Source organism: Hypanus sabinus, chromosome 10, assembly GCF_030144855.1.
Source record: "Hypanus sabinus isolate sHypSab1 chromosome 10, sHypSab1.hap1, whole genome shotgun sequence".
NCBI classification, from domain to species: domain Eukaryota; kingdom Metazoa; phylum Chordata; class Chondrichthyes; order Myliobatiformes; family Dasyatidae; genus Hypanus; species Hypanus sabinus.
This window is the reverse complement of record NC_082715.1, coordinates 73523838-73551836: the sequence shown is the minus strand read 5'-3', so window position 1 is coordinate 73551836 and position 27999 is coordinate 73523838. Positions and strand designations below refer to the sequence as shown.

At 41.9% G+C, this 27999-nt stretch overlaps 1 protein-coding gene across 5 annotated transcripts in view; it reads left to right on the top strand.

Moving 5' to 3' along the window:
* Nucleotides 1-27999, top strand: part of elovl5 (ELOVL fatty acid elongase 5) — a 215500-nt gene that overhangs the window by 24617 nt on the left and 162884 nt on the right. For 3 of the 5 annotated variants that reach the window (XM_059982053.1, XM_059982052.1, XM_059982054.1), the window contains one exon: nucleotides 17144-17394. The gene's annotated coding sequence lies outside the window, so the exon portion shown is untranslated. Of the gene's footprint in view, nucleotides 1-1066; nucleotides 6075-9560; nucleotides 16728-17143; nucleotides 17395-27999 lie in introns of those variants that run through there. The other 2 variants (XM_059982055.1, XM_059982057.1) reach the window with 2 other exon arrangements.

The window sequence follows — 27999 nt, the reverse complement described above, 5'->3', positions numbered from 1 at the left end:
CTGTCAGGGTGGAGGCAGATACACTAGTGAAGTTTAAGAGACTACTAGATGGGTATATGGAGGAATTTAAGGTGGGGGGTTATATGGGAGGCAGGGTTTGAGGGTCGGCACAATATTGTGGGCCAAAGGTTCTGTATTGTGCTGTACTATTCTATGTTCTATATACATATACATCAAAGCATACAGTGAAATGCACTGTTTGCTACAGGAAGGTGCTGGAGAAAGCCTACATGTGTTGCCATGCTTCTGGCACCAACATATCATGGCTCACAACTAACTAACCCTAACCTGTATGTCCTTGGAATATAGGAGTAAACTGGAGCACCTGGAGGAAACACACGCAGTCATGGAGAAAACGTGCAGACTCCTTACAGACAGTGGTGGGAATTGAACCCCAATCTTACAACTAGCACTGCAAAGCATTACACTAGCTGCTACACTGCTAATCCCCTTTATTTTCTTATTTTATTTTCCTTTCTCATTCTTTTGAGTTGTGAATGTCTGACAGAATATTGGGTAGTTATTTCCATGAAATGTAGCATGTGATTAAAAGGTTTTGCAAGTTAATTTTATAAATAAGATTTGTTTGATAGATCATATAGTCAACTAATGTCATATTCCTTTACTTTCTGAGGAGGCTGAAGAGAGCTTGACCATGCATATTTATACTCAAAATCATTCTACAGTTGCGAAGTAGAGAGCGTCCTTACAAGCTGCATTATTACATGGTACGGAAACTGCACGACAGTGGCCAGGAAGGCTCTAAATGGGTAGTCAAAACTGCCCACCGCACACCGCACCAGACTACCCATCATCAAGGACATGAACACAGAAATGTGCCGCAAAAGAACCTAATGTCATGGAAGATCCCACCCACCATGACTACGAGAGGAGGTTACATAGCATCTACGCCATGACACCAGATTCAAAAACAGTTACATTCCACAAGCAGTAAGGCTGATCAACACCTCCACCCGCTAAATCACCCCTTCATACTCCCAACCACTACTATTTCCATTCAGTCACCTTAGGTACAGTCACTTCTGTGCCTTGCATCACTTTATGGACATACAATCATTCTATGTATATAAGCTATCTTATGTTTTATATTTATTGTGTTTTATTACTATTGTGTTAGTTATATTATTTTGTTTCCTTGTGCTGCATTAGATTTGGAGTAGCAATTATTTTGTTCTCCTTTACACTTGTGTACTGGAAGTGACATTAAACAATATATTAGAGATTCTTAGTGAATCCACGCTGACAGTTCTATGGTTTGGTCAGTGGTGGCGCTATTGCATCACGGTTCCATCTCCTCTAAAGTCAAATTCAAAGTTCAGTTTATTGTCAGATGTACAGGTGCAATTAAAAATCTGCTTACACTTTAAAGTTCCTTCCAAGAAATGTGCATTGAAGCAGTAGCTGTCTGCCAGCTGAGAGTGGGAAGAGGTTAACAATGAGAATACAAAATGCTGGAAGAACTCAGAATCAGAATCAGACTTTAATCGCCAAGTACCTGAGCACATACAAGGAATTTGCAGATGTTGTCTCTCAGCTCATAACAATAACAATGATAAATATAAATGAAAATATAGCTTATACATACAGGTAGTGCAATCCAAGTAATAGTTAGCCGACAGTTAACTGTTCAGCAAAGTGACCGCAGTAGGGAAAAAACTTCTCCAGTGCCTATTAGTCTTAGTCTGGAGGGATCTGAAGCACCTACCAGACGGAAGCAGTTCAAACAGTCCGTGCGCAGGAAGGAAGGAGTCCTTTATGATGTTCCCCGCCCTCTTCTTCAACCTGGAAGAGTACAGGTCCACAATAGAGGGCAGGGAGGCTCCAATGATGCGCTTGGCAGTCCTCACTGTGCGCTGTAGTCTGGTTCTATCCTGCTTGGTGGCGGCTCCAAACCACACAGTGATGGAGGTGCACAGGACAGACTCAATGACTGCAGTATAGAACTGCAGCAGCAATACTCAGCATTGAGGTTCAAGATTCCAGTTTCAAGATTGTTTAATGTCTTTTTGCAGTACTTGAGTGTAAAGGAGAATGAAACAATTGTTAATAAAAAGCTGATGCAAACTTAAAAGCCACAATAGATATAAAGAAAACAATAAATAAACACAATAAATATAAAGAAAACAATAAAATACAACAAATGTAAATATTTATTGAGGATTTGGATGTAGAAACATAGAGCATAGAAACAGAAAACGTACAGCACAGTACAGGCCCTTCGGCACACAAAACTATGCTGAACATGTCCTTACCTTAGAGATTACCTAGGGTTACCCATAGCTCTCTCTTTTTCTAAGATTCATGTACCTATCCAGGAGTCTCTTAAAAGACCCTATCATATCCTCCTCCAGTAACATTGCCGGCAGCCCATTCCATGCGCTCAACACTCTCTGCATAAAAAACTTACCCCTGACATCTTCTCTGTACCTGCTTCCAAACACCTGGAATGGCTAGCCCTCTTGTACTAGCCATTCCAGCCCTTGGAAAAAGCCTCTTACTATCCACAGGATCAATGACCCTCATCATCTTATACACTTCTATCACGTCATCTCTCATCCTCCGTCGCTCCAAGGAGAAAAGGCCAAGTTCACTCAACCTATTCTCATAAGGCATGCTCCCCAATCCAGGCAACATCCTTGTAAATCTCCTCTGTACCCTTTCTATAGTTTCCACATCCTTCCTGTAGTGAGGCGATCAGAACAGAGCACAGTACTCCAAGTGGGGTCTGACCAGGGTCCTATATAGCTGCAACATTACCTCTCAGCTCTTAAACTCAATCCCATGAGTGATGAAGGCCAATGTACTCTATGCCTTCTTAACCACAGAGCCAACCTGCGCAGCAGCTTTGAGTGTCCTATGGACTCAAACCCCAAGATCCCTCTGATCCTCCACACTGCCAAGAATCTTACCATTAATACTATATTCTGCCATTATATTTTACCCACCAAAATGAACCACTTCACATTTATCTGGGTTGAACTCCATCTGCCACTTCTTTGCCCAGTTTTGCATCCCATCAATTTCCCGCTGTAACCTCTGACAGTCCTCCGCAGTATCCACAACACCCCCAACCTTTGCATTATCAACAAATTTACTAACCCATCCCTCCACTTCCTCATCCAGGTCATTTATAAAAATCACTAAGGGTAGGGGTCCCAGAACAGATTCCTGAGGCACACCACTGGCCACCAACCTCCATGCAGAATATGACCCATCTACAACCACTCTTTGCCTTCTGTGGGCAAACCAGTTTTGGATCCACAAAGCAATGTCCCCTTGGATCCCATGCCTCCTTACTTTCTCAATAAGCCTTGCATGGGGTATGTTATCAAATTCCTTGCTGAAATCCATATACACTACATCTACTGCTCTATCTTCATCAATGTGAGGATGTGTCACATCCTCAAAAAATTCAATCAGGCTCCTAAGGCATGACCTGCCTTTGACAAAGTCATACCGACTACGTATTCCTAATCATACCATGCCTCTCCAAGTGTTCATAAATCCTGCCTCTCAGGGTCTTCTCCATCAACTTACCAACCACAGAAGAGAGATTCACTGGTCTATACATTCCTGGGCTATCTCTACTCCCTTTCTTGAATAGGGGAACAACATCTGCAACCCTGCAATTCTCCAGAACCTCTCCTGTCCTCATTGATGACGCAAAGATCATCGCCAGAGGCTCAGCAATCTCGTCCCTCACCTCCCACAGTAGCCTGAGATACATTTCATCCAGTCCCGGCAACTTATCCAACTTGATGCTTTCTAAAAGCTCCAGCACATCCTTTCTTAATATCTACATGCTCAAGCTTTTCAGTCAACTGTAAGTCATCCTTACATCACCAAGATTCTTTTCCGTAATGAATACCAAAGCAAAGAATTCATTAAGTACCTCTGCTATATCTACACACTTTTCCACTATCACACTTGATTGGTCCTATTCTCTCATGCCTTATCCTTTTGCTCTTCACAGACTTGTAGAATGCCTTGGGGTTTTCCTTAATCCTGTCCGCCAAGGCCTTCCAATGGCTCCTTCTGGCTCTCCAAATTTCATTCTTAAACTCCTTCCTGCTGGCCTTATAATCTTCTAGATCTCTAACATTACCTGGCTCTCAACCTTTTGTAAGCTTTTCTTTTCTTCTTGACTAGATTTATTACAGCCTTTGTACACCACGGTTCCTGTACCCTACCATCCTTTCGCTGGCCCATTGGAACGTACATATACAGAACTCCTCACAAATATCCCCTAAACATTTGCCACATTTCTGCCATACATTTCCCTGAGAACATCTGTTCCTAATTTATACTTCCAATTTCCTGCCTGATAGCCTCATATTTCCCCTTACTCCAATTAAGCACTTTCCTAACTTGTCTGTTCCTAACCCTCTCCAATGCTATGGTAAAGGAGATAGAATTGTGATCACTATCTCCAAGATGTTCACCCATTGAGAGATTTGACACTTGAGTAGGTTCATTTCCCAATACCAGATCAAGTACAGCCTCTCCTCATGTAGGCTTATCTATATATTGTGTCAAGAATCCTTCATGAACACACCTAACAAACTCCACTCCATCTAAACCCCTCACTCTAGGGAGATGCCACTCGATATTTGGGAAAATAAAATCTCCTACCATGACAACTCTGTTATTATTACACCTTTCTAGAATCTGTCTCCCTATCTGCTCCTTGATATCCCTGTTACTATTGGGTGGTCTATAAAAAACACCCAGTAGTGTTATTGACCCCTTCCTGTTCCTAGCTTCCACCCATAGAGACTCTGTAGACAATCCCTCCATAACTTCCTCCTTTTCTACAGACATGACACTATCTCTGATTAGCAGTGCCACACCTCCACCTCCTTTGCCTCCTTCCTTGTCCTTTCTGAAACATCTAAAGCTTGGCACTTGAAGTAGCCATTCCTGCTCCTGAGCCATCCAAGTCTCTGTAATGGCCACAACGTCGTAGCTCCACTCTGCAGTCACTTTATGAGATACACCTGTACACCTACAAATATCTCATCAGACAATCACGTGGCAGTCACTTGGTGAATAAAAGAAGACAGACATGGCAAGAGGTTCAGTTATTGGTCAAACCACAGATCAGAACAGAGAAGAAGTCTGATCTAAGTAACTTTGACCATGGAATGATTGTTGGTGCCAGAGAGGATGGTTTGATTATTTCAGAAGCTGCTGATCTGGGATTTTCACGTGCAATAGTTTACAGAGAATGGAGCAAAAAATGAGAAACATCCAGTGAGTGACAGCTCTGTGAGCAAAAATGCCTTGTTAATGAGAGAGATCAGAGGAGAATGGCCAGACTGGTTCAAGCTGATAGGCGGGAACATTAACTCAAATAGCTACGCATTACGGCAGTGGGGTGTAGAATGGTATATGAATGCACAGTACGTCAAACCTTCAAGCAGAAGATCAAGAACATACATTCAGTGGCCACTTTATTAGGTGCAGGAGATAGCAACAACCTGGCACTCAACGTCAGTAAGATGAAAGAGCTGATTGTGGACTTCAGGAAGGGTAAGACGAAGGAACACATACCAATCCTCATAGGAGGATCAGAAGTGGAGAGAGTGAGCAGCTTCAAGTTCCTGGGTGTCAAGATCTCTGAGGATTTAACCTGGTCCCAATACATTGATGTAGTCATAAAGAAGGCAAGACAGCGGCTACACTTTATTAGGAGTTTGAAGAGATTTGCCATGTCAACAAATACACTCAAAAACTTCTATAGTTGTACCATGGAGAGCATTCTGACAAAAGAATGATGCAAAAGGTTGTAAATCTAGTCAGCACCATCTTGGGCACTAGCCTACAAAGTACCCAGGACATCTTCAAGGAGTGGTGTCTCAGAAAGGCAGCATCCATTATTAAGGACCTCCAGCACCCAGGGAATGCCCTTTTCTCACTGTTACCATCAGGTAGGAGATACAGAAGCCTAAAGTCACACGCTCAGCAATTCAGGAACAGCTTCTTCCCCTCTGTCATCCGATTCCTGAATGGACGTTGAAGATTTGGACACTACCTCACTTTTTTAATATACAGTAATTCAGTTTTTGCACATTTTAAAATAATCTGTTCAATATACGTAATTGATTTACTTGCTTATTTATTATTATGTTTTTCTCTCTCTGCTAGATTATGTATTGCATCAAACTGCTGCTGCTACATTGACAAATTTCACATCACATGCTGGTGATAATAAACCTGATTCTGAGGCTTTATAAGGCACTGCTCAGGCCTCACCTTGAACATTGTGAACAGTTTTGGGCTCCTCATCTAAGAAAAGATGTGCTGGCATTGGAGAGAGTTCTGAGGAGGTTCACAAGGATGATTCCAGGAATGAAAGGGTTATATGAGGAATGTTTGATGGCTCTGGGCCTGTACTCATGGGAATTTAGAAGGATGAGGGGAGGATCTCACTGAAATTTTTTGAATGTTGAAAGTCTTAGACAGAGTCAATCTGGAAAGGGTGTTTCCCATTATGGGGGAGTTTAGGACAGGAGGGCAAAGAGGGGCATTCATTTAAAACAGAGATGCTTAGAAATTCCTTCAGCCAGAGGGTGGTGAACTTGTCGAAATTTGTTACTACAGGCAGCTGTGGAGGACAGGTATATTGGGTATATTTAAGCTGGAGATAGAAAGGTTCTTGATTGGAGATGGCATTAAAGTTTACAGGGTGAAGGCCGAGAAGTGGGACTGAGGAGGGGAAAAAGGATCAGCTGTGATTGAATGGCAGAACAGACTTATGACCTTATGGTCTTATTTAGAGCATGTTGTTTTGTGTTAATGCTTATCGAGCAGATTTTATCATCCAGGCATTTGTAAAATCTGCAGTTTTCAGATAATGACCGCACTGTTTGGTGAACAGCACAGCAAACTGTCCAAGGCTCATTTTATCATCTGGTGACTATATCCAGACCTCAGTGGGCTCGGCTGTCTCTCTCTCTCTCTCTTATGTACGTGCATAGGTTTGAGTGTGTGTGTGCTTATGAAGGTACATGCCTGTGTGTTTGCATGTGTATGCTTGTGTGTGCATGTGTATGTCTGTGTGTGTGCCTAATGCTGCTCCTCTGTCTTACGGTCTTATGGTCTTATTAAGTCAAATTCCACCACAGTAGAATAGGGAGAAAATCAGAAATAATTAAAATGTTAAATTTAAAGCCACCATTTTTTTAACTATTAACTCTATTTGTCGCGTGCCCATCAAAACATACAGTGAAATGTGTCATTTGCATCATGACCAGCACAGTCCGTGGATATGCTGTGGGCAGCCTTCAAGTATTGCCATGCTTGCGGTGCTAACATAGCATGCTGCAAACTTACTAACCCTGTCCGTACACCTTTAGAATGTGGGAGGATACTGGAGCACCCGAAGGAAACCCATGTGCTCAAGAGGAGAATGTACGAACTTCTTGTAGACAGTGGCAGGAATTGAACCCTGATCTTAGAGCTGGCACTCTAAAGTGTTACTCTATCCACTATTCATTCATGCTGTCCTCAATAGTGTTGATTGCTGGACAGGATGTACCTAGGGATGCTGGCAGAAGAGATTAAAATGGTGGCCTTGAGATATGATTCTGATAATTGACTAATGTATGTCATGTGTGTTGTTATCTTGTATAAAGTTACTTCCCCCAAGCAGTATGGTTGATCAACAGCTCCACCTCCTCCCCCCCACCCACCACTTCTATATCAACTCCTGTCAGTCACCTTATTTACAGACGCTTCTTTCCTAGTGTCATTTTGTGTGTATATAATCTATCTATCTATCTAATCTATGTATTTTCTTATGTATTCATACTTACTGTATTTTTACTATTATTGTGTTCTCAAAGGACCAAAGGTTCATTTATTATCAAAGTATACAACTCTGAAATTCTTCCATTCTCTGCGTAGCCATGAGACCAAGAAAAAAAAAAGAAAGGCAGCACAATCATCAACTCCCAAATCTCACCTTCCCGCAAAAAAAAAACAAATCAAAATGGAACAGGCCCCTCATTCCCCAAATTCTTCTTCCCACACAAAATATAACGCAAAATGGATCAGGCACATCAACCCAAAAATCCCTCCTTCTGCACAAAAAAAACCAAGAAAAACAGATCAGGCACATCGACCCCCAAATCCCCCTTGCTGCATAAAAAATGCACAAAAACGAAACAGAAACATCAAGCCCCAAATCCCACGCCCCGCATTAAAAAAATGAACAAAACGGAACAGGCATATTGACCCTTCCCCAAATCCCTCCTGCTGCACAAAAAAGAATGAAATAGATCAGGGACATCAACCCACAAAACTCCTTCCCTGCTCAAAAAACATCGAAAGGATCAGAGAAAGAACACAGAGTATAAAGACTATAAGACTGAAAAAGAGTCAATAGTCCAAAGTCCACATCCAAAATGCAGAATAAAATCTGGACAATACTCTCTGGGCTCAGGCACAGCAGCAGGCTCCCCACTCTCTGGAGAGCAACCAATCAAAAGACAGGCAGCCGGCGCTCACCCACCACACTTTCTTCGAAGCTTCAATCTCCCTCATCGCTCGAATTGGTGAATAATGGGAGCTTTAATTGGTGGAATGGGGTCAAACGTTGGCTCATCCACCATCCCGCAGCCTTCTTGCTACAAGGTTCATTCTTTACTCACGCTGCCTCTGCCTCCAGGAATCCTCTCACTGTAGAGCGCTGAAGCACCCAAATGATTTCCAAACAGCAAAACACGGGCTCCAACAATTCAAGAATCACATTCAAAACAATACACAAATGTAAAAGTCATAAAAAAGTGAAAAAGATTGTTTCATGATCTATCCAGGAGGTGACAACTAAAGGAGCAGAGTACACAGGCGTCATCTTGATCAGAACATCTTGTTGAGTTTTTGTGTGTTGAATCAGGATAGGAGTAACAAATATTTTGTTTTGGAAATTGTGTACTGGAAATGACATTGAACAGAACTGAATCTTGAAGTGTTAGTGAGAACTTCACAGGAGTTACTAGCCTTCTTCAACTGTCAGCTCCTGCCCACCGAAGAGAAGTATAGCATGTTTGACAGTGAGCTTCTCCATCTCTATCTGGCTGTCCGCCATTTTAGTTTTCTTCTAGTGGGATGTCACTTCACAGCATTTGTTGACTGCAAATCCCTCGTGCACACAATGGCCAAATTATCACACCCTTGGTTTGCACAGCAGCAATGACAACTGGCCTACAGATCAGAGTTTGCAATTGATATACAACATGTCAAGGGGAAAAATAATGCTGGTGCTGATTGCCTCTCGTGGCCAGCTGTTGAGGCCATACACATGCAGACTAGTCACTTACCGTGAACCCCCAACTCAATGTCAATGGTTGTGAATTATGTACTTTTCCATTGAATACATTACCCTACACTAGACTCTCCCACCATAGGAAACATTCACATCCATTCTGTCTAGGCCTTTCAACATTTAAATCGCTGGAGGAACTCAGCAGGCCAGGCCAGCATCTATGGAAAAGTGTAAACTGTTGATGTTTTGGGCCGAGAACCTTCCTCAGAACATATCGGCTTGAAATGTCAACTGTTAACTCTTTTCAATTAATGCTGCCTGACCTGCTGAGTTCCTCCAGTAGTTCATGTGCGTTGCTTGGATTTCCAATGTTTGCAGGTTTTCTCTTGCTTTATTTGATATTTGATATGTTTCAATGAGCTCCCCCTCATCCTTCTAAATTCCAGTGAGGGAAGGTCCAGAGCAATCAATTGCTTCTCATACAATAAGCTTTTCATTCCAGAAATCATTCTTGTAAGCCTCCTCTGCACCCTCTCCAATGTCATCACTTCCTTTTTAGATACGGGGCCCAAAACTGCTCACAATACTGCAAGTGAGGCCTCATGACTGCCTCATAAATATTTAAAATGTCGATATCCATGGGTCAGGTGCTGGAGGATTGGAGGATAGCTCATGTAGTTCCGTTGCTTAAAAAAGGCTCAAAAAGTAAGCCGGGGAATTATAGGCGGGTAAGTTTGACATCGGTAGTAGGTAAATTATTGGAAGGAATACGAAGAGATAGGGCCTACAAGTATTGGATAGACAGGGACTTATTAGAAAAAGTCAGCATGGCTGTGTGCGTGGTAGGTCATGTTTACTCAATCTGTTAGAGTTTTTCGAGGAAGTTACCAGGAAATGGATGAAGGAAAGGCAGTGGATATTGTATACATGGACTTCAGTAAGGCCTTTGACAAGGTCCCGCATGGGAAGTTAGTTAGGAAGACTCAGTCGCTAGGTATACATGGAGAGATAGTAAATTGGATTAGACATTGGCTCAATGGAAGAAGCCAGAGAGTGGTAGTGGAGGATTGCTATTCTGAGTGGAGGCCTGTGACTAGTGGTGTGCCACAGGGATCAGTGCTGGGTCCATTGTTATTTGTCATCTATATCAATGATCTGGATGATAATGTGGCAAATTGGATCAGCAAATTTGCTGATGATACAAAGATTGGAGGTGTAGTGGACAGTGAGGAAGGTTTTCAAAGCTTGCAGAGGGATTTGGACTAGTTGGAGGAATGGGCAGAAAAATGGCAGATGGAGTTTAAGGCTGTCACAGCTACCTGGACTATTCCTCTTCCCACCCTGTCTCTTGCAAAAAGGCTATCCCCTTCTCACAATTCCTCCATCTCCACCACATCTGCTCTCAGGATGAGGCTTTTCTTTCCAGGATAAAGGAGATGTCTTCCTTTCTCTAACTTCCGTTAATGCCCCTCCTCCCCCTCTTACCCCATCCATAACATATTTAGTTGTTTTCCTGTTCGCCATCTCCCTCTGGTGCTCCCCCCCCCCCCCCCCCTTTCTTTCTCCTGAGGCCTCCCATCCCATGATCCTTTCCCTTCTCCAGCTCTGTATCTTCTCCTATCATTTCGCATTTCCCCCTCCCCCCCACTACTTTCAAATCTCTTACTATCTTTCCTTTCGGTTAGTCCTGACGAAGGGTCTCAGCCCGAAACGTCGACAGCGCTTCTCCCTATAGATTGCTGCCTAGCCTGCTGTGTTCCACCAGCATTTTGTGTGAGTTGTTGTTAGATGGAGTTTAATGAGGACAAGTGTGAGGTATTGCACTTTGGAAGGTCAAACCAAGGGAGAACATACAAGGTAAATGGTAGGACACTGAGGAGTGCAGCAGAACAGAGGAATCTGGGAGTACAGATACATAATTCCCTAAATGTGGCGTCACAATTAGATAGGGTTGTAAAGAGAGCTTTTGGTACATTGGCCTTAATAAATCAAAGTACTGAGTATAAGAATGGGAATGTAATGGTGAGGTTGTATAAGACACTGGTGAGACCGAATTTGGAGTATTGTGTGCAGTTTTCGTCACCTAATTACAGGAAGAATATTAATAAGGTTGAAAGAGTGCAGAGAAGGTTTACAAGGATGTTGCCGGAACTTGAGAAACTGAATTACAGAGAAAGGTTGAATAGGTTAGGACTTTATTCCCTGGAGCATAGGAGAATAAGGGGTGATTTGATAGAGGTGTATAAAATTATGATGGGTATAGATAGACTGAATGCAAGCAGGCTTTTTCCACTGAGGCCAGAGGAGAAAAAAAACAGAGGTCATGGGTTAAGGGTTTAAAGGGAACATTGGGGGGGGGGTGGATTCTTCACGCAGAGAGTGGTGGGAGTGTGGAATGAGCTGCCAAATGAAGCAGGCTCACTTTTGACATTTAAGAAAAACTTGGACAGGTATATGGATGAGAGGGGTTTGGAGGGATATGGCCCAGGTGCAGGTCAGTGGGACTAGGCAGAAAAACTGGTACAGCACAGCCAAGAAGGGCCACAAGACCTGTTTCTGTGTTGTAATGATTTATGGTTCTATGTAATACCATGCACTCTTATCTTGTTAAGCAGTCTCATTTGTGGCACCTTGTCAAAGGCTTTCTAAAAATCCAAGTACACAACATCCATCAATTCTCATTTGACTATTCTGTTAGTTATTTCCTCAAAGAATTCTAATAGATTTGTCAGGCAAGATTTTCCCTTAAGGAAACCATACTGACTTCGGCCTACTTTACCATGTGCATTCAAGTATTCTGAGAACACATCCTTAACAATTGACTCCAGCATCTTTTTCACCACTGAGATCAGGCTATCTGATCTTCAGCCTTTCTTCTTTTTTTCTTGAAGCGTGAAGAGTCATTTGCAATTTTCCAGTCCTGCAGAACCATTCTAGAATCAAATGATTCTTGAAAGATCCTTATTAATGTCTCCACAATCTCTTCAGATACTCTTTCAGAAACCTAGGGTATAGTCCATCTAGTCCAGGTGACTTGTGTATACCTTCAGACCTTTCAGCTTCCCAAGAACCTTTTCTCTCATAATAGCAACTGCACCCACTTCTCCCCCTGGCACTCTCAAACATCTGGCACACTGCTAGTGTCTTCTAAAGTGAAGACTGATGCAAATAAAATTATTCAGTTGGTGCAGTATTTGCTTGTCCCCATTACTACCTCTGTAGCATGATTTTCCAGTGGTGCAATGTCTGCTCTCACCTCTCTTCTTTTAGTATCCTCTTTGATATTATGTTCTAGCTTACCTTCATTTTTCAACTACCCCCCTCATCTCTTAGCTTTTTAGTTGCCTTCTGTTGGTTTTTAAAAGTTTCTCAGCCTTCTAACTTCTCACTAATTTTTGCTGTATAATATGCCCTCTCTTTTGCTTTTATGTTGGCTTTGACTTCCCTTGCCAACCACAGTTCCCTCATCCTGCCTTCTTCTTTGGGATGTATCTGTCCTGCCAGCATTGTTCACAGAAATTCTGGCCATCAGTGCTCTGCTGTCATTCTTGCTAGTGTGCCCTTTCAGTCAGCTTTGCCCAGATCCTCTCTCATGCCTTTGTAATTCCCTTTACTCCTTTATAATACAGATACATCTGACTTTGTTTCTCCTTCTCAAATTGAAGAGTGAACTCTATCATAGTATGATCACTACTCCCCAAAGGTTCATCTTAAGTTCCCTAATCCAATCTAGATCATTACACAACACACAATTCAGAATAGCTGATCCCCAAGTGGGCTCAACCACAAGCTGCTCTGAAAAAACATCTTGTAGGCATTCTAAAAAATCTCTCCCTTGGGATCCAGCACCAACCTAATTTTCCTAATCTACCTGTATTTTGAAATCTCTCATGACTATCAAAATGTTGCCCTTTTAACATGCCTTTTTTATCTTCCATTGTAATTTGTATCCCACATCCTGGCTACTCTTTGGAGACCTGTATATAACTCTCATCAGAGTCTTTTTACCCTTACAGTTTCTTATCTCTACCCAGTTCTGCATCTTCCTATGTCACCTCTTTCTAATGATTTGATTTAATTTTTTACCTACAGAGCCACACCACTACCTTTATCTACCTACCTGTCCTTTTGATACAATGTGTATCCTTGGATGTTAAGCTCCCAACTACAATCTTCTCTCAGCCATGACTCAGTGATGTCCACGTCACATCTGCTCATCTCTAACTGCGCTACAAGATCATCTACTTTATTCTGCATATTGCATGCATTCAAAATTAAAACCTTCAGTCCTGTATCCAACACCCTTTTCGACCCTTCTTCTACTCTGCAACTCAAGTCAAGTCAAGTCACTTTTATTGTCATTTCGACTATAACTGCTGGTACAGTACATAGTAAAAATGAGACAACATTTTTCAGGACCATGGTGTAACATGACACAGTACAAAAACTAGACTTAACTACGTAAAAAAAAAAACAACACAGAGAAATCTACACTAGACTACAGACCTACACTCATCCTACTGACTGCAATTTTGCCCTATTATCTGCCTACCTTTCCTGGCAATTCCCTACACACTGCCTCTGCTTGTAAACCACAGCCATGTCCCCAGCCCCATCACACTGTCCCCACCCACCGCCTGCCAAATTAATTTAAACCCACCCAATAGCTCCAGCAAACCTCGGGTTCAGGTGCAGCCTATCCCTTTTGTGTAGGTCATACCTTCCCCAGAAGAGATCCTAATGATCCAGAAATCTAAAACCCTGCCCCTGCACCAGTTTTTCAGCTACGCATTCATCTGCCAAAGCATTCTATTCCTACTTTCACTGGTGTGTGGTACAGGTTGCAATCCAGAGATTGCTACCCTAGATGTTCTGCTTTTCAGCTTTCTATCTGGACCCCTAAATTTTCTTTTCAGGACTGCCTAGGTTTTCCTACCTATATCATTGATGTCAATATGTAACAAGACTGTTTACCGTTACCTGGAAAACTTCATGGACCCGATCCGAGACATTTCTGACCTTGGCACCTACCATCCAGGTGTCTCTATTGTGTCCACAGAATCTCATGTCTGCTTGTCTAACTATAGACTTGTCTATCAGCACTGCAGTCCTCTTCTCGCCCCATCTTCTGAACACAATGCCAAACTCAGTTTCAGGAACCTGGTCAGTACAGCTCAGCCCCTGCTAGTTGTCCCCTTTAACGTTATCCAAGACAGTATACTTATTATTTTGGGGAATGGCCACAGGAGTACTCTGCACTGGCTGCCGTTTCCCTTCTCTCTCTTGACAGTCACCCATTGTCCTGCCTCCTGCAACGTAGGAGTGAATACCTCCTTGTAGCTCCTCAGTTTTTTGTATGAGCTGAAGGTCATTAAGCTCCAGATCCTTAACACATTCTCTGAGGAGCTGCAGCTCAATATGCCTGGTGCAGATGTGGTTATCCAGGAGGCTGGAGGTCTCCCAGAACTCCCACATCTCACACAAAACCCAACACAGCTCCTGGAGTCATTCTCACTGCACTATGAACTACACAGACAAAGAATGAAGAAGAAAAACCTATCAAATACTTATTACATCCAAGCCTGATGAGACAAAACCTCTCCACTCACACAATGGCTGCTCTGCTCGTCCCTGCCTTATTTTTATTTGTCTTTGCTAACGTGAGAGGTTTCCTGATTCACTGTGATTGCGCCAACAAAATCTTGCAAAAACTCCTTTATTCAAATCTTTTGCTTGCTGACCTGCATTTGGCCTCCTGTGTTAATTTGACAGTGACTGTGCTGTGAGATTTAGTACAAATCAGCATCAAGATAGGCACAACATTGCAGGCTGAATGGCCTGCATAGTGCTGTTCTAGTTCTATGTTTAATTTTGACACCATCCAGCAGTTTGCTGGGTCACAAGTGCTGTTATGAGTTGGTCATATTGCATCTGGATTTACATAGAGGATTGGCAGCTAAGAATTCCTGATTTCCTTACCTGAAGCTCTTTAATGAAGCTATGGGTTCATTACAATCATTCTCATTATTACTGATCCTACGTTTCCAAAGTTCAAAGTTAATTTATTGTTAAAATAGATATGTATATGTTTCAATATACTGCATGAGAATCATTTTCTTGCAGACATTCATAGTAGAGAACTGAGAAACACAAGAGAATCAATTAAAAACTACACACGAACAGAAACTGACAAAAAAACAATGTGCAAAAGAAGACAAAACTGTACAAATACAAAATAATAATAATAAATAAGTAAACAAATATATGAGTTGTAGAGTCCTTAAAAGTGAATCCTTAGGTTGTGGAATCAGTTCATTATTGAGGTGAGTGATGTTACTCACACTGGTTCAGGACCCTGATGATTGAAGGGTAATAACTATACCTAAACCTGCTGGTGTATATTTTCAACTAATTGCTCTGGTGGAATTAAATCTAATTAGTAGTCCAGTCCTCTCATTTCTAACCACTAAATTCTATCAAAGGTATTATTTTAACAGCTTAGTTCATTTTGATAATGTGTCAAGGATATTAATGTGTCACCAAGTCAGTTTAATTCCCTCGCTGCACTTGTTTCCAATGTCAATGGCTGCAGTCCACCTCAAAGACCTCAGAGTCTGCGATTTGTGTGATTTCCTTTTTTTCTTGGAGAAATAAGCACTTTGCATATTGCAGATCATTTATTCTATTTAGAGATTCAACACAGTTAACGGGTCCTTCCAGCCCAATGAGCCTGCACCACCCAATTACACCATGTGACCTATTAAGGAAACCAGAGCACTTAGAGGAAACGCATGCAAACATGGGAGAATGTACAAACTCTTTACAGACAATGGTGAGAATTGAACCCGGGTCGCTGATTGCTGGTGCTGTAAAGCACTTTCACTAACTGCTACGCTCCCATGCCATCCTTTATGTTTGTTTCATTGAGATTTGTATGTAGATTTAGAATTAGATCTAAGATTTAGATTTAGATCCCATGATTTGAACTAATTTATCTAGAGATAAGCAGTGTAACAGGCCCTTTTGGCCTAACCACCCCAGGCTGTCCAAATACACCTGTACATTTTTGGAATGTGGGAGGAAACCTGTGTTGTCACAGGGAGAATGTACTAACTCCCTACAGACAGTGGAAGAAATTAAAGTCATAGATTCATAAAGCTTTACAGCACAGAGACAGGCCCTTCAGTCCATCTAGTCCATGCATAACTGAACCCAGGTTGCCGGTGCCATAATCGCATTACGGTGTGAGCTGTGTCTGGAAAACTTACCAAGTTTGCATTTGACTTTGAAGCTGCTTGTAGGGTTTAATTTAAGCCAAAATTTGCACTTGTCTATCCACAAATATCTGTCATCACCTTTCCTTTTATTTTAAGAACAACAGAATATATCAACATAGAACACTTGTGAGGGGACTTGTCTACTATGGGAGGGATTTCAGGTACAATTAATCTTCATCATAAACATTAATAGTCCGTAACACTTTGTGCAAATTTCATTACCTGCTCAACCATGAAGCATTAAGCCATTCAATTGTTATTTTTCCTGGAAGACAAAAGCTGCATTGGCTGTAGCTGATCCAGTGCAAGTCAAGCAGTTTTGCCTTTGTCTCGTGACCCAGCACGAGATGAGGAACTGCTACCTACTGGTTCTAGCAGAAACGTTGCATTAGGACACCATACCAATCTTCAGGCCATGCCACTCAGGGACTTGTGCTAATATTATTTTTTGTGACTGTACCTGCTATTGTAACTATATGTGCTGTGTTTTGCACCTTGGCTTCGGAGTTCTGTTTTGTTTAAATATGTATGGTTGAATGACAATTAAACTTGAACTTGAACTTTGTTCACATTTCAGACTCTGATTGACTGGACCTTCTGAATATATTTCAATCCCAATGAAAGGCTTGAACCTTGGATTCCACTTCCAGCTCCATTGATGCTGCCTGACCTGCTGAGTATTTTCTTATGCTTGTTTTTTTCAGCATTCGAATTCTGATTTCATGAAGCTATTGCATTTTGCTTTATATGAACATTTAAAAGTACCGTAAGCACAATGGCATCCAAATTCTGAAATTGAAATGGATGTAGATAGACGAGAATATTAAGGTAAGAGTTCAGAGGAAAAAAACTCTTGAAAACCATTCCTCTGTTCTCTGTTGCACTATTTAATTTGTAAATTATTGTTTTTGCACTGTAGTTGCATGATCACTTGAGTCAGGTATGATGTTCACCTGAGGGGTTATTCCCTGAATTGAGAATGCCAGTGCTTGACTTTGTTTAAGGTGGGGAGACTAATGCATGGGCAGCCACCGTACAGTTCTTGATAGATCAGGTGCAAGGTCGAGTGTTATGAAATGCAAGATGACTGGGGACCCCTCACCTTGTACTGAACTGTTGCTGCAAACCAATAGATCTGACATCATACAACTTTGTGATAATAAAATGACTCTGATTAAGCAAGATAGGGCTTTTCTCTCTGGAGCAAAGAGGAATGAGAGTTGAATTTTATAGAGATGTACAAGATGGTAAAGGGCATAGATTAAGTGGATAATCAGAGATCTTTTCCAGGACAGAAATGTCTAATATGAGGGTCAGAATTTTAAGGCAATTGGAGGAAAGTATGGGAGGGATTTCAGTAATATTTTTAATATATTGTTTGAGTAAGCTTTCTTTGTTTACAGAATTCATTATGGATTATATGTAAAAGTATATTAATGGCCTACATCAATATGTCACCACGTCATATGTGCTTGTCTCACTAAAACAAAAATTAAAAGTAAACTTCTTTTTCTGGTCTCCCATGCTTTTGCTTTTGATTTGTTTCACATATACACACACGGCTCTGTGGCTAGGCATAGCTCAAATACCATCTATAAATTTGCTAATGATACAACCATTGTTGGTAGAATCTCAGATGGAGATGAAAGGGCGTACAGGTGCGAGATATGCCAACTAGTGTAGGGGTGTTGTATCAACAACCTGGCACTCAACCTCAGTAAGATGAAAGAACTGATTGTGGACTTCAGGAAGGGTAAGACGAAGGAACACGCACCAATCCTCATAGAGGGATCAGAAGAGGAGAGAGTGAGCAGCTTCAGGTTGCTGAGTATCAAGATCTCTGAGGATCTAACTTGGCCCCAATATATCAATGTATTTATAAAGAAGGCTAGACAGTGGCTATATTTTATTAGGAGTTTGAAGAAATTTGGCATGTCAACAAATACACTCAAAAACTTCTATAGTTGTACTGTGAAGAGCATTCTGACAGGCTGCATCACTGTCTGGTATGGAGGGGTTACTGCACAGGACCCAAAGAAGCTGCAGAGGGTTGTAAATCTAGTCAATTCCATCTTGGGTACTAGCCAAGTTGCAGCTTCTTCAATGTCTTGAGCAAGAACACTGCTATTTAGGCCAAATTGTGATGGTACTGTGAAGCAGATGATAGAGCGGCTGCCTTAGAGCACCAGGGACCAAGGCTCAATCCCAACCTCAGGATCCGTCAGTGTGGAATTTGCACATTTTCTCCCCCCACCCCAAGCAGAAGATACAAAAACCTGAGAGCACTTAACCACCAGTCTCAAGAACAGCTCCTGGCTCTCTCTGCTGATTGGTCCCTCGTTGCACCTTATTGTCTCCCTGCACTGCATTTCCTTTATTCTGTACTCCGTTATTGTCTTACCACAATACATTGTTGTAATGTGTTGATTTGTATGAACTGCATTCATGACAGTGATAAACCTATTCGAATTCCCTTCAAAGGAGATTGGTGCCTCAAACTGGACTTCAAGTTTAAAGAAATGTAACAGAATCCCATGTACCACTCCTGGAGAGCTCAGTAGATATAGGTATAATATTGCAAGACTTGGTAAAGAATATAGGTCGTAGGTGGTGGGTGGTGGGTAGGGAGAAACTATGACATTCTTGTACAACCCTAATGACACACTCTTAATGTTTTAGGAACAGCTTCTTCCCGTCCACCATCAGATTTCTATGGAATTTACAGAATTTTGATAGTAGTGAATCTGCGGAATTCATTGCCACACGTAGCTGTGGAGGTCAAGTCATTGGGTATATTTAAGACAAAGGTTGATAGGTTCTTGATAAGTCAAGGCATCAACGTTATCGAAAGAAGTCAGGAGAATGGAGTTGAGAGGAATATGTTACGAATGTGCCACAACTCTGAGGGGCCGAAGGGTACAAAGTCGCCACCTCCTTTTTGAGAATCGCAAGATCGCTATTAATTCGGGTCTGGGACCCAGGAAATGAGAGAGAATCCACAAGGTTTAGAATGTGTCCTGGCCTCAGCAAAACAAAACCATTGATAACGGCTATTGTCTCTTGGAGACAGAATTGTGTATTGAGTACTGTACTATTCATTGAAGCCCCTCAGGGGATGACCAGAGTGGGCTGGTTGAGGGATTGCATCATCCCAACCTGATTGACATCTGAGACCCAGTGAGTAAGGATAAAAGAAGGTCTGGGGAACAACCCCTTTAGACGCACCAGGAGAAACGCTAGAAATCCCGTGACAAGCGTTTAATAGCGACAGCCGGTGGGGGCTCGTGTGCGTCCTTCCCTTGCCTGGGATTGGCGGGCTCGCCATGGAAGAATGGCTTAGCTAAAGGAGAGGCCACAAGTGACCGGCCACACCAATGAGACTCTGACGGATCGAAATCATAAAAGGAAAGCCGGCAAGTTTCTCAAAATCTCTCTCTCTCTCCAATCATTGTAAACCCAGCGGTCCCCAAAGGCTGCAGCCTGCATGAACTGAGTGACTGTTATATTTCCATCAGACAATACATTATCCCCTAGACAACAATAGAGCTTATTTCTTATTGATTATTATTATACCCGCACTTTTAGATTTGGTATTGACGACGTATATTACCTGTATATTTGCATTGACATTACTTTTGTGTATTTTTACTAATAAATACTGTTAAAAATAGTACCATCAGACTTCAACAAAACTCTCTATCTTTGCTGGTAAGTGACCCAGTTACGGGGTTCGTAACAAATAATAAATCAGCTTTGATAGAATGGCAGAGCGGACTCGACAGGCCAAGTGGCCTAATTCTGCTCCAATGTCTTATGGTCTTAAGATCTTATTCTCCCTGTGATGGTGTGTGTTTCCTCGGGGTGCTCTGATTTCCTCTCACATTCCAAAGGTTAGGGTTAGTAAGTTGTGGGCATGCTATGTTGGTGCTGGAAGCATGGTGACACTTCTGTGCCTACCCATGTCAGACATTGAGGCCAAACAACATGTTTTACCATATGTTTCGATGTCATCATCATCATCAGGTGTCGTGCCCAGTTTGAGCTTTGACTGCCATGGCCCACACACTCCTGTTTCAGGTCAAGTGGATTCATTCACTGGTATTCATTTCCAGTTCTCTGGCTGCTGTCTCCATCATCATTTGTCTTTGCCTTCCACTTGATTTCTTCCCTTCACTTTCCCATAATTACCGTGCATTCCAATTCCTCTTTCCTAATCACATGTCCAATGAGGTTACGTTGCCCTTTCATGATCTCATACATAATTTCTCTTCTTGTGCTTGCTCTGTTCATGACATCCTCATTAGATATTTGTTTCGTCCATGATATTCTTTTCATCCTCCTCAGAAACCACATCTCTGCTGCTTCAATTCATTTCCTCATGTTACTAGATATTGTCCAACATTCTGAGCCATATAATATAACTGGATAAACGTAACATTTCAGTACTCTGAGGCGGGTTGTGTTGGTCAGTACACTCTTCATTCTCGTAAAGGTATCTTTTGCCATCCCTATTCTTCTTTTGATGTCCATGTGGCACCTGCCATCTGATGTCACTCAGCTTCCTAAGTAGCAAAAGTTCTGTACTTGATTTATGTTTTCACCATTTATTCTCAGTCTGCAGATAGGATTCTCCTTCTTTTTTGATATCACCATACATTCTGTCTTTTTGCAATTGATAGACCCATTTTTTCACTTTCTTCAACAACTATATCAATTGAGTTTTGTAGTTCTTCCTCCGTACTCGCAATTAACACAGTGTCATCCGCAGATCTGAAATTATTGATGTTTTCACCGCCAACTTTGATTCCCAAGATGTATCTTATTTTTTGTAATATTGTTTCACTGTACACATTGAACAAATCAGGGGAGAAAACACACTCTTGTCTAACGCCTCTCTTGATTTTCGTAAACTGACTCACTTCTACATCTATTCTTACAGCGGCAGTTTGGTCCCATTACAGATTTCTGATTAGGCAGAGGTCTTTCAAAACCAGATCCAGAGTGTCCTGTAATATTTCAAATAACTTATTGTGCTTCACTTTATCAAATGCTTTTGTGTAGTTGATAAAACAAACAATCTTTTTGCACTTGAATAGCTCGTTCTGATAGTATCCTTAACATCAATATTGCATTTCATGTACCTTTGCCTTTTACAAAACCACATTGTTCTTTACCTATTTCAGCTTGTATCTTACTTTTAGCTCTTGTCATCAAAATTCTTAGAAGTATCTTGGTGATATGACTCATTGAACTTATGGTCCTATGTAATTCACATTCTATTGCTCCAGGTTTCTAAGGAAGAGTGATAAATACTGGTTTCAATATACCTATGACAAATAAAGCTTTAAGTTTCTCACCCCACATTGAGGTTCAGACAGTGAAGCGGAGGACAAATATGCCCACCCTGCATATTTCTTTAATGCATTTCTACCGTCTTGGACGTTGCTGGCAGTCAGAGTAATTACATTTGAGATGACACAGATGATTAGGCACTGGCCTGAAACTGTAACAAATTCCTTACTGAACATAATTTCTTATTTATTTTAGCCAACTGTGATCTTTCATTTGCTGAGTCATTGTTCTCATGTTACTGATTGAATTTGTACATCAGTTCTTTATTGTACAGTGTGTCAAATATAGATAGAGGTACCTATGTTTATTTATAATGCTGCTAATCTGTTTGCTGTTACATTTCAGTTATAATATCATGATTCTCTGAGGTTTCTTTATGCGGCAACTTGGAGTCCTTGTGGTTTCATAGTACCCTAGCTGAAAATATAATCAATGTCAGTATAACCACCAGGTTTCTATCAGTTACTTATATTGCCAGTTGTGCCCTTGGTATTATGTTTCATATCTGTTCTTTAAAACTTGGGGAAAAAGATCTAATTTACAAGAATGTTCACAGGAATAATTCTGAAACAGAGATAGTTTATGGTTATAGTTTACTTGCCAAAGCAGCAGAAAAAGTACATTTCTTCTTCTTCGGTTGTCCATTGGAACCCGATGACAACGTCCACTCCTTTAACGGTGAGATCTTTGATGTCTATACAGTCCTATCCTGGACCCACAAGTTCTATTGCAGGTGGGACATGTATAAGGTAGTGATGGCAACTACAGCTGCATTTCTCCTGGGTCTCTTCTGCTGTCTTCTGGTTGTTCTTTCCATCTCCAGAATACGAACCCCATCCCTACACAGCTGTCGCCAAGTGTTAATCAGCAGCAACATCCTCCAGGTCCTCGGGTCTGATCTTGCACTTCCTTAAAGCATTCTTCATCTGATCCTTATAGTGCTTCTTCAGCCCTCCAGCTGAGCATCAACCATGATGCAGCTGGCCATATAACACGCCGTGGGATAGCCGACATGGGGGCATCCTTATCACGTGCCCCAGCCACTGCAGCTGAAGCTGGGTGATCATGGCCTCAATACTTCTGCAGTTGGTCTTTACAAGTATTTCAGTGTGAGGCACCTGCTCACGCCAGGTAATTCCCAGGATGTGCTGAAGACCGCTTATGTGGAAGCGCTCCAAGGACTTGATGTGACGGCTGTAGGTTACCCAAGCTTTACAGCTATAAAGGAGGGTGGTGACACAGACTGCTTGGTATACGGTGACCTTTGTGGAGGGACGAAGGCTCCTGTTCTGAAAGACACTATGCTGAAGTCTCCCAAAGGTAGCTGATGCCTGTTTAATGCGGCTCTGGATGTCATTGTCAATGGTGCTATCCTCAGAGAGAATGCTCCTAGATATTTGAAAGATGGCACTACTGACAGCTTTTCATCACCCACAGTGAAGGCAGGTAGGGTGGGTGGGACACTGGCACTCCATTGGCAAACCACTTCTGTCTTGGTGGTATTGACGGTCAGCTCCATCCTGCTGTACGCTCTCACCGCCACAGCAAGGACAGTCTGAAGATCCTCTGGAGTATGGGCCACAAGAGCACAGTCATCTGCATACTGCAACTCCAGGACCCGCTCTCTACGGAGTTTGGTGGCTGCGTGGAGCCTCCTGATGTTAAAGAGGTTGCCATCTAATCTGATGTCCACTGCCACACCGCTGCTGTCCTCAATCTAATTGTGGAGAAGCTTGGTAACACACAAAAGGAAAATGTTAAAGAGCACTGGGGCTAGCACATACCCCTGCCTCACCCCTGTGCATACAAGGAAGGGCTCGGACTCTTGTCTTCCTATGGTCACCTGAGCAGTCATCCCATCGTCTAAATGGCAGAGGATGTTAACAAATTTATTGTGACAGCCAAACCTGAGGAGGACATCCTGTCAGAACTCTCTTTGCACAGAGTCGAATGCTTTGGAGAGGTCGACAAAGGCCATAAACAGGTCTTGTTGTTGCTTCTGGCACTTTTCCAGAAGTTGCTGGGCTGTGAAGATCATGTCAATTGTGCTCCTGTTCTTCCTAAATCCACACTGTGAGAAGTTTGTCAAAGCTTCAGATGTCATGGCAAATCTCTGCAAACTCCTAAGGAAGTAGAGGCGGTACTGTGCTTTAGTCATAATTGCACTTAAGAGCTGGGCTCAGGATGGGTCCTTTAAAATGATAATACCAAGGAACTTAAAGTTGCTGATACTCTCCACCTCTGATCCCAGATGAGGGCTGGTGCATGGACTTCTAGTTTCCTCCTACTGAAGTCAATAATCAGCTTGCTGACATTGAATAAAAGGTTACTGTTGTGGCACCACTCAGCCAGATTTTCAATCTCCCTTCTATATGCTGATTTGTCACTGCCTTTGATTCGGTCAACAACAGTTATGTAGTCAGCTAATTTATATATGGCATTGGAATTGTGCTTAGCCACACAGTCATAAGTGTAAAGCAAGTAGAGCAGGGAGCTAAGCACACTTTCTTTGGAGGTTGATGGAGGAGATGTTTTTGCTATCTGAACTGACTGGGGTCTGTAAGTGAGGAAATCGAGGATCCAATTGCACAGGGAGGTTTTGAAGCCACCGTCTTGAAGCTTACTGATTAGTTTTAAGTAAGCATGGTCTCCTTCAGGGGAAATCTTGCTTGACAAATCTGTTGGAATTCTTTGAGGAAGTAACAGGCAATATAGACGAAGGAGAGTCAGTGCATGTGGTTTACTTGGATTTTCAGAAGGCCTTTGGCAAGATGCTGCACATGAAGCTGCTTAACAGATAAGAGCCCGTGGTATTACAGGAAACATACTAGCATGGCTGATTGGCCGAAGGTAAAGAGTAGGAATAAAGCGGGCTTTTTCTGACTGGCTACTTGTGAATAGTGGTGTTACACAGGGACCGGCGTCAGCACTGCTTCTTTTCATGCTGCATATCAATGATTTGAGTAATGGAATTGATGACTTTGTGGCCAAGTTTACAGACGATACAGAGCTAGATGGAGGGGCAGCAGGTAGTCTTGAAGAAGCAGGGAGTCTGCAGAAGAACTTGGACGGATTGGGAGAAGGGGCAAAGATGCGGCAAATGGAATATAGAGTATGGTCATGCACTTTGGTAGAAGGGATTAAGACATACTGTGCCCATAAGAAGTATTCACTGTTTTCACCTTGACACAAAGGAGTTGATCAGTGTCAAAAAAGTCAAATTATCTCCACTGTGATACAATGATGGAAAACAATAAAACATAAAAACTTCCAAGAGTGGTGAATATTTTTTATAGGCAGTGTAGACTATTTCCTAAGTGAGATGAAAATTTAAAAAATCAGAGGTATGTAGGGACTTGGGAGTCTTTGTGTAGGATTCCCTAAAGGTTACCTCATAGGTTGAGTCGGTGATAAGGAAGGCAAATGCAATGTTAGCATTCATTTCAAGAAGACTAGGAGATAACAGCAAGGGTGTGATGCTGAGGCTTTATAAGGCTTTGATCAGACCATCCTAGGATTATTGTGAGCAGTTGTGGGCACTAATCTAAGAAAGGATGTGCTGACACTGGAGAAGGTTCACAAGAATGATTCCTGGAATGGAAGGCTTATCATATGAGGAGCGATTGATTGTTCTGTACCTTTACTTGCTGGAATTTAGAAGAATGAGGGGGGATCTCATTAAAACCTGTCGAATGTTGAAAGACCTAGAAAGAGTGGGTGTGGATGATTCCTATGGTGGGAGAGTCCAGGACCAGAGGGCGCAGCCTCAGAATAAAGGGACATCCATTTAGAACAGAGGTGAGAAGGGATTTCTTGAGCCAGACGGTGGTGAATCTGTGAAATTCATTGTCATGAACAGTTGTAGAGGCAAAGTAATTGAGAATATTTAAAGCGGAGGCTGATAGGTTGTTGTTAGTCAGGATGCCAAAGGTTACAGGGAGAAGCCAAGAGAATGGGGTTGAGAGGGATAATAAATCAGCCATGATGGAATGATGGAACTGAGTGGCCTAATTTTGCTCCCATGTCTTATGTCCTAAGGTCTTATTATAATGAATAGCATCAAAAGCATTGAAGATTGATGAAGAAATTTACTGAATGAGGAGCGAGGAAGCTAATTCTGTTGTTCAGAGCAATGAACACATATGGACTTGTGAATTTAATAATACTCTGTGGCTTAATCATACACACAGAGACCACTTTTTAGGTATATTTGTACACCTGCTCACTAATGCAAATATCTAATCAGCCAATCATGTGCCAGCAACTCAGAGCATAAATGCATTCAGACATGATCAAGAGGTCCATTTGTTGTTCAAACCAGACATCAGAATGTGGGAAGAAATTGTGATCTAAGTGACTTTTAACGTGGAATGATTATTGGTGCCAAATGGGGTGGTTTGAGGATCTCAGAAACTGTTGATCTCCTAGGATTTTCACACACAACAGTCTCTAGAGCCTACAGAGAATGTGGCTAAAAACAAAAGAAAAACATCTAATGAGTGGCTCATCTGTGAGAAAAAAATTCTGGTTCAAACTGACAGGAAAATGACAGTAACCCAAATAACCATGTGTTACAACAGTGGTGTGCAGAAGAGCATCACTGAATGCACAAAATGTTGAACCTTGAAGTGGATGGCTACAGCAGCAGAAGACCACGAACATACACTCAGTGGCCACTGAGCCTATATAGGGTTATAAATGGGTGTTCTGAACCCAGGGAGGGCCTGTATTACATTCTATTTTAGATGCATTACAAATACAAACACACCTTTATGATCACTTCTGGAACAAGGTGAAATCCTGTGAGCAGAGAAATAGGATCAAATTACAGCATGATTATTTTGGCAAGGAGTGAACATATTGCTTTTAACATTGTCTTCTCCCTTGGGATCACCTTGTTAACTGTGCAACACCAGCAAACAATTCAGCTCTTGTGTGCGTTAAGAGCTGAAGGAAACTAGTTCAAAGAGAGCGTCCTCATATCAACCATTACTGTCTGATTTGGTACAGCATCCTCTCTTGAGGATCTCTGTTGTGTCCCAGCTGTCTTTGTAATATGCAAAGCCAGTATGCAGCCAGGGCAGTACAATATGGAGAGCAAACTCCCCCTCTCCATGCATCTGATGAATCCAAAGGAATGGCAGAGACCGATATAGATTGGCAACTGCAGCATTGCAGGAGTTGTCAGACAGTGTTGACTTCAACATAGGACTGTCTTAGGGACTCCAGCTCCTGATTTTTCCACAGGTTTTACTTTGGAAGCCTTTCCCATGAGCGGGTGTAGCAACAAGGCAGTGGTAGTTTGAGATCAGATTTTTCCTTCACCTGGATGAGCTGCCAACCACAGCTGACCAGCCCCATTTGTTTGAAATAACTGGTTTTAAGGCACTGGAACCTGCCTTTGCCTCTTCTGTCAGTAGAAATGGTTCCACCAGGCTTATTAACTAAGCTATACTTGAAGACCAAGAGTTGGACTTGGTTTTCAGAGGCTATTTGAGACACACACCATTGGAACCATTTAATAGTAGTGGGAGTTTATCCCCTCTGCAACCCCCAGCTGTAACAACCTTAAGGAACCAGCAATCTCTCACTATATATGAATGTTACAGCAAGCTATCAGATCAACAGAAAATGTCACTGGCTACAGTCTACCATCATTGCAAGACTTGTATGTGTCCAGGGCAAAGAAGCAGGTGGGAAAGTTGATTGCCGACATTACTCACCCAGCAGGCAAACTGTCTTTTCTAAAAGCTCCTTTCTAGAAAGTTCTATAGGGCTATTAAAGCTAAATATGCCGTCTTAAAAATGTCTTCCCCCAGGCTGTTAATCTGATCTGATCAACCATTTTAGTTAATCCCTACCCACCCTCCCTCTGTCTATTACCCCTTCACTGCACTGCACTGCACTGTAAACACTATAAACAACTCTTTATAATGCTGTTTACATTGTAAGTACATATGAGTATTTATGTACATTTTATTCCAGATCTGTACTTTAACCTCTAACTTTATTTTTATGTAATTCTTTATAATTGTTGAATATTGTTTTTTTTTGTTGCATGTTTGATGGCTTTGGGCCTGT